This window comes from Mytilus galloprovincialis, chromosome 13 (assembly GCF_965363235.1).
Source record: "Mytilus galloprovincialis chromosome 13, xbMytGall1.hap1.1, whole genome shotgun sequence".
Taxonomy (NCBI): domain Eukaryota; kingdom Metazoa; phylum Mollusca; class Bivalvia; order Mytilida; family Mytilidae; genus Mytilus; species Mytilus galloprovincialis.
The window spans coordinates 36,001,296-36,011,480 of record NC_134850.1 but is presented as its reverse complement, the minus strand read 5'-3'; the positions used below and the strand labels follow the sequence as shown (position 1 = coordinate 36,011,480).

General features: G+C 32.7%; 1 long non-coding RNA gene across 1 annotated transcript; it reads right to left on the bottom strand.

Moving 5' to 3' along the window:
* Positions 1-5,467: 5,467 nt before the first annotated feature.
* LOC143057908 (uncharacterized) lies at positions 5,468-9,420 on the bottom strand. The gene is made up of 5 exons (XR_012972855.1): positions 9,343-9,420; positions 8,460-8,537; positions 7,507-7,587; positions 6,622-6,714; positions 5,468-5,909 (listed from the first exon to the last, which is right to left on the bottom strand). It is a non-coding gene; the product is annotated as an uncharacterized LOC143057908 (long non-coding RNA).
* Between the last annotated feature and the right edge of the window lie 765 nt (positions 9,421-10,185).

The following is a 10,185-nucleotide window of genomic DNA, read 5'->3' as shown; positions in this document are numbered from 1 at the left end:
GCGCTATAAAACCAGGTTCAATACACCATTTTCTTCATTTGAAAATGCCTTTACCAAGTCAGGAACATGACAGTTGTTGTCAATTCGTTTGATGCGTTTAATTATTTGATTTTGGCATTTGATTAGGGAATTTCCGGTTTGAACTTTCCTTGGAGTATTTTTGTGATTTTACTTTTTTTTGTATAAGAGAGGCGAAAAATGTCAAAGGGATATCCAAACATACAAGTCTAAAACAAACTGACAAAACCATGCTTAAGGAGGGAGACCTAGGTTAAGGGAAATAACTCTTAAAATCATCAATACGTTTGTGTCAACCATTTTCAAAAATATATTCTAAGCTTCTAGGTTACATAGATTATTTTCAATCTGTTTCAGGTAAATGCTTAAATTACATTGATGAACTTGACTTTTACAAACGCTTAACTGATTTAAAGAGTTATCTCCCTGAACCAAGGTCTGTCCCCTTAAAACAGCAAAATGTGCATCTGTAAAGCAGGGGAAGCTTTCCCTGCCGGTGCACCCGGTCGCGTTCCTTTTTGGGGTTCATGCGATATCCTCAAATTCTGTTTGTTATCTTGATTTCTGTCTTTCTAATCGATTTATCAGATTTTAACGTCGGTAAGCTATTGTCGTCTTACTTTATCACTCCATGAAACAGAATTTTCCTTTAACCTGCATGTGTAATCTTAATTTTATTTCTAAACACTTAATAAAAACAACAGAATTAATACATTGTTTAACGGTTAGAAAAGAAACAAGATAAACAAACAACGAATCGATGAAACGAGAAATGAATCCCTTTTGAACGGATGTACATGTGTGTTTTTTCAAGTGTCATTATGTCGGTTCCTGTTATCTTATATTGATAAGTACTAACGGAAGTAATATGACTTTTTGCATGTTCACGTTCAAAAATGGATAAAGTAATCAATTATTGTTTATTTCATTTACAGTGTTTTTATTCAATTTTCCCGTTAAGTTTTTTTTATTCATGTATTTGCTAGCTGCTTAATGAATGTATCGTTATTTATTGATGAGCTGTGATCAATTGACTTCAGAATCAACAATTGTTTCAATCGTCGATCGCGTCGTACATTCAACTTCAAATTTCTTGAATACCTCCTCTGGTGTCGTATCATTGTCCATCATTTGTTTTATATCGTCCAATTGCCACATTTTAACATAGTCCAAAGCTGATTTATTTTCTTGGTCGTTAATCAAAATGTCAACATCATATGAACAAAACAAGCTTATTAAAGCTACAATGTTATGTACGAATTTCTCATTTTCACAACGGTAATTTGTGACAAATTTGTGATATTGAAAGATAAGTAAATGAAAGGGTGTTTGCCTGTACCTATTGACCTGATTTAAGTTCACACCTTTGGCTAGTAATATGCGAATGACAGCAACACGCAAAGAGGTGCACCATACTTTGTCATTATTACTAAATGTGCATGCATTATGTAATGGAGTGTTTCCATAATTGTCCTGAATGTTTATGTCACATTTAGAATTTTCAAACTTGTGCAAGAGCAAGAGCAAAATCTTTAGCGAATTTGGACGCATCATGCTTGTGATATGATGGAAAGAATTTTGTCCATGAATGTCTTTCTGAAATGGGTCCGCTCCATATTTCATCATTTCTCTCACCACTGCCATGTTTGTGGTGTCTAAGTACAACAGCATATATTGAAACGCAGATCTACTTTCATCATTCAGACAAGTTTCTTCTAGTTTGTGTAGAGCTTTGCAGTCTTTACCCTGATTTATATTTCCATTTACCGGAAGACGTTTTTTCTTATTTACATCTGCTCCATTTCGTAATAATTCTATTATAACATGAGACATTACTTGTTGTTTCATTGCAACATGAAGTGGTGTCTCCCCATCGTCGTTGTACATATTAATATCAACTCCTCTATCAACAAGAGCGATTAATGACGACGTCGAAACCCGGAAACTGCGTCCATATTTGGAGTAAGCTAATATAAGATGATGTAAAGCATTCCCTTTTTCGTCCTTCTGATATGGTAGTACACTAGAAGGCAAACATTTTATCGTTTTTGTTCTCAGTCTGTTTATATCAGCTGCTAATAAAAGTGAATTACCCATGTCTAACTTTGCTTTCTTTTCTTTGAGCAGTTCTGCGCATTTAAGAACTCGGTCATCTCTGGCGCTGGACAATATGCAGTGGTTAAACGGGGTTAATCCATCTTTATCTTGTACATTGGGGTCTGCTCCGAGATTAAGAAAAACTCTAACTATTCGGTGGATTATAGTATCACTTCTTTTATATCTGCATGCCATTAAGGCTGTAATGAGTAAAGGTGTTTCATCTTTGTTTCGTGAATTTATATCTGAGACATGGTCCAGTAATGTTTCAAGAACAGCTGTGAGTCTTTCGCTTTCATGAATTTGCAATATGCAATCTCTAAGCAAGGAATGGCTTTCTTCAATTTGAAGGTTTAATTGGTTTAACCAAATTGAACGTTCGGGTATATCGATGAAAGACAAAAGTACCCAAAATCGTACGCTTAGAAAGTTTTCCCTATCTTTAAGATAATTTATCAACTCTTCGCTTCCTTTCGAAAGGATTTCGGGACAACATTGTACAATGGCGTCTAGTAATACTATGTTGCAATCTTTGAAGGCAAAATCAAGGTTTGATAACAGATATTCCTTAAATAATTCGTTTTTGTACAAAAAAATTATTGATTTTCTAGCGTCTGTTACAAAATGTTTCGACTGATCCAAGATTAAACAAAGATGTTCAAGTGGTATTTCACCCCTTTGATTAAGGCAATAAACGTTTAAGGTTCCATGGGAATAGCTGTCTATCAAAACTAAGGCATCGTACTTTCCAAAACAGCTACACTTCAACAAGCAGTGCAAAGGAGTTTCGTTGTTGATATTTAAAAGATGTATCTTTGCTCCGTTTTTCAGTAAAATATCGATAACTGCAGTTTTGTTTTCAGGCGACATTTTATTTATTTCTTTGCATGAACATGCTAAATGGAGTGCAGTGTTTCCATATGCGTCTTGCAGGTTAAGTAAATCCTTTGGTTTGGAAGCTCCAAGAACTTTCTGAACAATGTCTGCTACTTGTCTGATTTTGTTTTCTGGTGCAAGTAAGCAATGAAGAATCGATTTATCTTCACAGTCTTTTAAACTGAAATCTGCTCCATATGAAATAAAAATGTCTGCAATTTCAACTGTTAGCTTTCCGATAAGAGCAAGTTTCATTGCAACTGTATAGTTTTTGGTATCATAATCTTCAAAGTTCTCCCCGTTGTTGTTCTCGCTACTGATACTTCCGTTCAATGATTTGGTTGAACTAAGTGATTCTGAAGATATGTCAGACGTGTTTTGTCCAGTATAAATCGTATTTGTTGCTTCGTCAAATGGGCGGGCTTCATTGGACAAAACTTCAGATGGACTATCTTGAAGGCTTAAAATAAATCTCGCTGAATAAATATTTGACGGTTTTGTTAGCTTTTTTGTAGGATCTATTTCTACGTCGTAAATACAATCTCCTTGACTTGTTTCACTCTTACTGGCAGTACATTTTTCGGCTTGATGGTTGACATCGGCATAGTGTTCTAGGAATAGCTTTAAAACATTAAGTGATGTCCATGAAAAAATCGGAGTACGATTTAACTTATCTACTTTGTTAATGTTTTGATGAATATCTTCATCGGAGGAGGTACTTAAGATACATTCTAGGATATCCTGCCTTTTAATAAAATGAAAAATAGTTTTGTCATCGTAATCTGTAATATTGATAGAAGACCCACTAGCAATGAGTTCTTTATAAATAGCCAAAGTGTTGGAGTAGAATAAGGGGGTTCGACCATATCTGTCTCTTTGTTCCAAAGAACAACCTTTGTTGATGAAATAAGAAATTAAACTTTCGTGTTGGACCCGATGCAATAGACTTTTACCACTGTTGTCTGTCTGGTCAAAGGCTCTATCTATACCATGTTGTTCTATTAGTTTCATCATTTGAAAACTTTTCGAAAAAGGAAGTAATGATTGGGAAGAAATAAACTGTGATTTAGCAATTAGCAGTTCTACAATATCTATATTGTCATTACAAACGGCATACCAAAGCGCTGTTTTGTCATGTCGATCCTTCAAATTTACATCAGCACCTCCGTTTAATAATGCATCTATTGTCATCTTTGCTACAGTTTTAATGTCGGATTGAAGTGCCGTGTCGTAAATTTGTATGGCTTGTATTAACGGTTTGTAGTCAGAACGGTCTTTAAAACATGCCCTGTTTGTCAGTAGATAAGCAAGTGTTTCATATTTTGGTAAATTATCCGTAAATACACTGGCCTGAATACCACTCATTCCGTCTTTGTCGTGAACAGTACAAAAATCACAAAAGTGGGTTTGTGACCTGCGCTCTTTGTGCATTGCGCTGTTTATATCTGCATTTAATTGGAGCAAAGAATCCAAAAGTGTTTCCTGAAACCCGTACCAGCATGCTGGTACAAGGGCTGCAGATGCTTGAACTCTAACCCAAAACTTGTCTTTGATGTTGTCATAAAAATGTTTTGCAAGTAATGACGAGCATAACAGTTCTGCATCTAAAGAAGCCGACCAGTATAATAAAGATCCATTAAATAATGCTCCTAAATGGTTTTCCCTTTCTGTTACTTGTAGTATGAATCGGAGCATGGCAACATCTTTTTGCAAAAAACCTTCTAAAATTGCACAAAAAATTGTAACAAATCTACCGTTCGTGAATGCCTCGTGTTTACAAACTTCAGCTATATTTCCAAATTTTATTTCATTGATAAACCTTTCTGCCAAATCATCGAATACAGAAGGTCCTATTGTCACTATTTCATAATCATTTGATTTCTCAAATTTATCAGTTCTGATACGTTTTACAATAAAATCCAACGGTAGCCATTTAACTGCTTGGTTTTCAAGAGTTTGGCTAAACGATAAACACATAGCTTCCAAAACACATGAATGTCTGAACTGTATTGTGGAGCTCTCTTGTACGACAAATGCTGCATCAACCCTTTTTAATGCAGAGTGAAGTCGACGACACAATTGTATAGCACTTGGAAAATGAGCAATATTTTGCAAAAGATTGAATTCGTTACAGTTATCGCCAAGCGACTGCAATGTTTTCTCTTTGATCTCCCCGTCTTTAATTAGGATAAATAATAATAATGCGTAAACGTCTGGATCATTTATACGAAGAACGTGTATTTCCTCCTGCACATGCTCCGTAGGGGAAATGAAGAAATATTTCCCTTGATTAAATAATCTGTCGTTCCGAGTAAACATATATACACAATTAGGATAACCCGGAAGTTTACACTTGCTGATCGCCTGTTTTATTGTTTGGTCTACATTTTCATTAGGTCTGTATCTTTTAATATGTTTTTCTAGTATTTGTAATCGTTCCTGTTGAGATAATTTGAACTCCGACAATTCGACTATATTTGATTTATCTAAAACTCGATTACTTTTGAGGCATGCTTTGATCCGTTGAACGACACTACTTCTGCATGTCATGACTACATATAAGAATCCATCATTTCTACGTCTTTCTTCAATAACAAATCCGATTTCAGAAAGAAGTTTTTGATTTTCGTCGTCTCTGCTACTTATGTACCCAAAAAGATCGTCCATTAAAACGATTTGCTGATTTTTCCAATGAATTTGACGCAACTGTGCTACATTGTCAATTTCTTTCAAAGTAAAACCTTGTAAAATTTTCTCATTTACCAATTTCTTTGCTATGAGTGTGGTACCTGCTCCAGATGATCCTGTTATCAAAACAATGTGATTTTTTTCTAGCTTTTCTTTTGCTAGGGCATAACCTTTAGTCTCCACAAACACATCGTCCACTGACTGAAACTGTTCTTTGAAAATCTCTTCTCCTAGATAGGAAAATACATGTGAAATTATTTTGTATACTATAGCTAGATCACTTCTAGATGTCTTTCCTCACATCACTTTTCTTAATAGTTATGTGCTCTTTTATGAATAGACAATAAGTTTCATGTTCGTGTTAACATTTCTATATAAAAAGTGTAGCCGTTTTTTTAAACGACAGTATAAAAACAAAATTAGATCAATGCCAGAAAATATCAAATGTTTGTGTCCGGTACAAAACTGTTGAAGAGGTCTGTTAACTTCGCCCTTCTAAAAAACATACAAGAAAGTAGATAGTGTCCGAACATTGACCTAATATTTCGCATAAATATTTTGCTTTGTGTTCAGTTAAATTAAAGCAAAATGGATTAGACAAAATTAAATCATACTTATGAAGATAATATAAATATATACAATAATAGGTATAATAGGTATAATGAGCATGTATGTAAAGCAAACAGTTTATAGAATATTAGAATATAATACGCGCTAAAGGCCAAAAAAAGGACAGAAAAGGAAAAAAGAAGGAACGATTGAAAACATGAAAAAGTCATAAAATATTTTGATGATGCTTTGTGTGTAATTTTATGTTTGATCTTATCATTATGAGATACTTAAAGCAAGCAGTATAGTATTTTTATAATCGTTGATTAAACTAAAGAAAATTCTGTTGAAATTAGTAAACTTAGGTTGTATGCCAATGCTATTAGTACGTACTTTGTTTATTTTCATCTTCTTCAGCGTTTCGAATTATGCAATTGATAGTTTCACCAAGTAAGACTGTTTTGCCTGACACATTTATTTGTGAACCTATAAAAATATCAAAATGTTCAGCATAATATACATGCGTCATTTCAATGACAATGCATAGACACAGATAATTATGACGATGATGGTGATATTTATAATTGTAAATTAGAGTTTAATGTCCATTACGAAATGTTGCATGCATATATATCAAAACGAAAACGATTTAATTCGAACCTTTATTTGCACTCGACAGGCACGACACAATGAAACGAGTTTTAACATGATTCTTCACAAGACATGAACTACATGACGGGAGCCTCTAGTGGAGTAGGATTTGCTTACCCTTCCAGATCACCTATGATTCCCCGATATTTTAGTTGGGTTCGTGTTGCTCAGCCTTTTCAGTCTTAAGTAGTGGTTTGTTGATGAGTTGATTATTTCGTTATAATTCATCATTTTTTTTTTTGCCACAGCGTTGTCCGTTAATTTTTGACTCGTGAGTCTTGAATGTAAATTTTCTATCTTTCTTCTCTTCTTCAAAAGTCGATGTCTTTGGTTTATATAATATGGTACAATTTAACCCTTAACCAATATTATATGTTTGAATTATTGTTTTTTTGTGAATCGGAAATGCTCGACTGAATTTTACCATAAAACGCTGCAAAAGACCTTCCCGTCTGTTTAAAGTCAGTGGGTTAGTCTCTTCAATAATTAATGTAAAAAAGAAGCAATTTTAATTATAGCCTTTAAATCCAATATCTTGTACTATATATCTTAATTTGTATCATTCTATCTTTTTACATACATGTATCTGTACCCCGTATTAGAAATAAATCACGTGAATGTACATACTTCCAGAATAGTCATCGCCAGGTACTGAAGGATCTCTTGCAGCGTGAAAATCATCTGTTCCAAAATTTGTCATAAAGGAAACTGGAATAGTTAGAATATTAACATGAAAATGGTAAAATAGCGACTGCATAAACATTAATTTAATATTAATATAACATAACAACTCACAGACAGGCACACGTACACATATCACAGTTCTGTATGTTTTACTATACTATACTAGTCAACATAAAAAAAGAAGATGTGGTATGATTGCCAATGAGACAACTATCCACAAAAGACCAAAATGACACAGACATTAACAACTATAGGTCACCGCATTAATAAGCATTATTATTTAATTCAAATCTTTTGAAAATACAATGGGAAAAATAATAATTCATAAGATATTTTAAACATCATCTAATTAAGAGATTTTGATTAATTATACTTGTAAACAATCGTAATCCAATATCGATTAGCTGAACCGTATCAAGTGTACTGTATATACATTACAATTAACACCCTGTAAGTCATTGTAATATAAGGGTATAGATGAGGGTTTACAGAGTATAGTGAGCAAAAAATATAAAGAATAGAGAAAAATGGACAAAAGGTATAAAGAATAAAGAACAATGGGCAAACAGTATAAAGAATAGAGAAAAAACGTAAAAAAAAGTATAAAGAATAGAGAAAAAAAGTAAAAAAAAGTATAAAGAATAGAGAAAAATGGCATAAAAAATAAAGAATACAGATTGCAGGACCCCCACCCCGACCCTCGATTATTAGTTATATATTTAAATCGTATCAGCTTAATCAAGACAAAATATGTATACAAGTTAAGATAACATAGATAACATCCGTAAGCAAATACAAAAAATGGTTTAATTTATATTGCGTATGGTTTACAAATTTAATTGATTTCTATTCCGTAAACACTGCAGTAAAAAATATTTATCTGAAGTAAAATGTACCTGTGTCCAGCGGTATTTCATCCTTATATGAAAATTCCGTACTTGAAGCTGTACTTGTATATCTGACTCTGTGTGAACCTATAAAATAAATTATACTTTAATTTTTTAATGGCTCAATCCTATTTAAATTTTATTTTAAATGAAATATTGCTTTTGTAAATTAAAATTCAACTTGAACATGTTGAATTGAATAAGGCAGATATTACTTGAATTATTGCCGTGATAGTCGTTTGATAATCAAAAACAACGATTCACGACTTTGTTAGAGATAACATTGAACAATAGTGTACTGGTACACAACTTATTCACACAATTACAAACAATAAAAAGTAGTGACGTCAACAAGTACTTGAATACCAGATTATCGCTCGGTAATTATCAAAATGATACTCGACTAGTCGTTTTTCTTTTAGGACATTTACCTCTTTCATAAAATATTTTTTTCTATGAGCGTTCAAATAATTTTAGATATTAACGTCCATTAGACAACGACCTTGTCCAGAATTTTTTCTAGGGAGGGGGTTACAACCAATACAAACTTTCAATAAAAATTATTTATTGTAATATCATGAGAGTAGTTAGTTACAAAGTAAATGGTTAAACATGAATTACAAATTGCTCTAATTTTATTTTCCTAAGTGACAACGATCACAGCAAGATGCAACTGGTATTTAAATGGATTTTTCTCGTACATCAGTGCTAATCCATTGAGTGTTTCATAACGCATATTATTATCATTGTTGTATTATTTCTGTTCTTATTTTGTATAGAAATTATTCCATGCGAGTATTTTAGTACCGCTTGGTTTAAACCAATCTTCCTAAAGATGAACATAACGAGAAGATCTACAGTAACATTACAATGTATATATATATACTTTTACCTGACTCTCCTGAACTTCTCTTCCCTTGTGATCCATCACCAGTGCTACAGGACTTTTCAGATAGGATGTTTCGTTCACCTGGAATATTTTAGCAAAGCATAGTTATTGGAGAATTGAGATTTTTCAACAATGAAAAAACTAAATATGATGATATGATAAGGTACTAAAAAATGTTCCAAAATTACGACGTTATTTCAAAACAAGGCTTTTTGCAAACAAATTGATTGCAATCTTTACTATAGTTTGACGTTTTATAACTCCGCGTATGTACTTGAAGATTCTAACAATATATTTTTTCTATACAGATGGCAAAGTTATAAACACATGCCGATGGCTCAAAAACGCATTTATTTTTACAGATTTTAGCAGTTAATATAAAAAAAAATTGTGAAAAGGGAATTGTCCAAACCGGTTGAAAATACATATGTGTTGGAAACAATGCTATATCTTGTATTCGGATACAAACAAATGCAGACAAAACGCATATTTTTTTCCATAATCCATTATAGAACATAAACAACATATACCTGGCTAACACTGACAAAAAATGTTTGAAAACAAAATAAATATTAGAATTTCGTTGTCAAGGTAGGGTTGCGTGTTCTTAGGCACAGCAAAAGATATTGTTTTGGCAAAGGATATTCATAATGAGAAATGATATTCATGTTCAAAATTGTAATGCATCAGAATTACACATACTAGTTTGTAAAATAAAATTAAATGAAACTTACTTTGTTCTGTATTAAAATCCATTTTACATACATAGAAGGACGAAGTGCATACTTATATTTTGTGAAATAAAGGCATTCAAATGGTTCTTTATATAGATATTTAAATGACAGC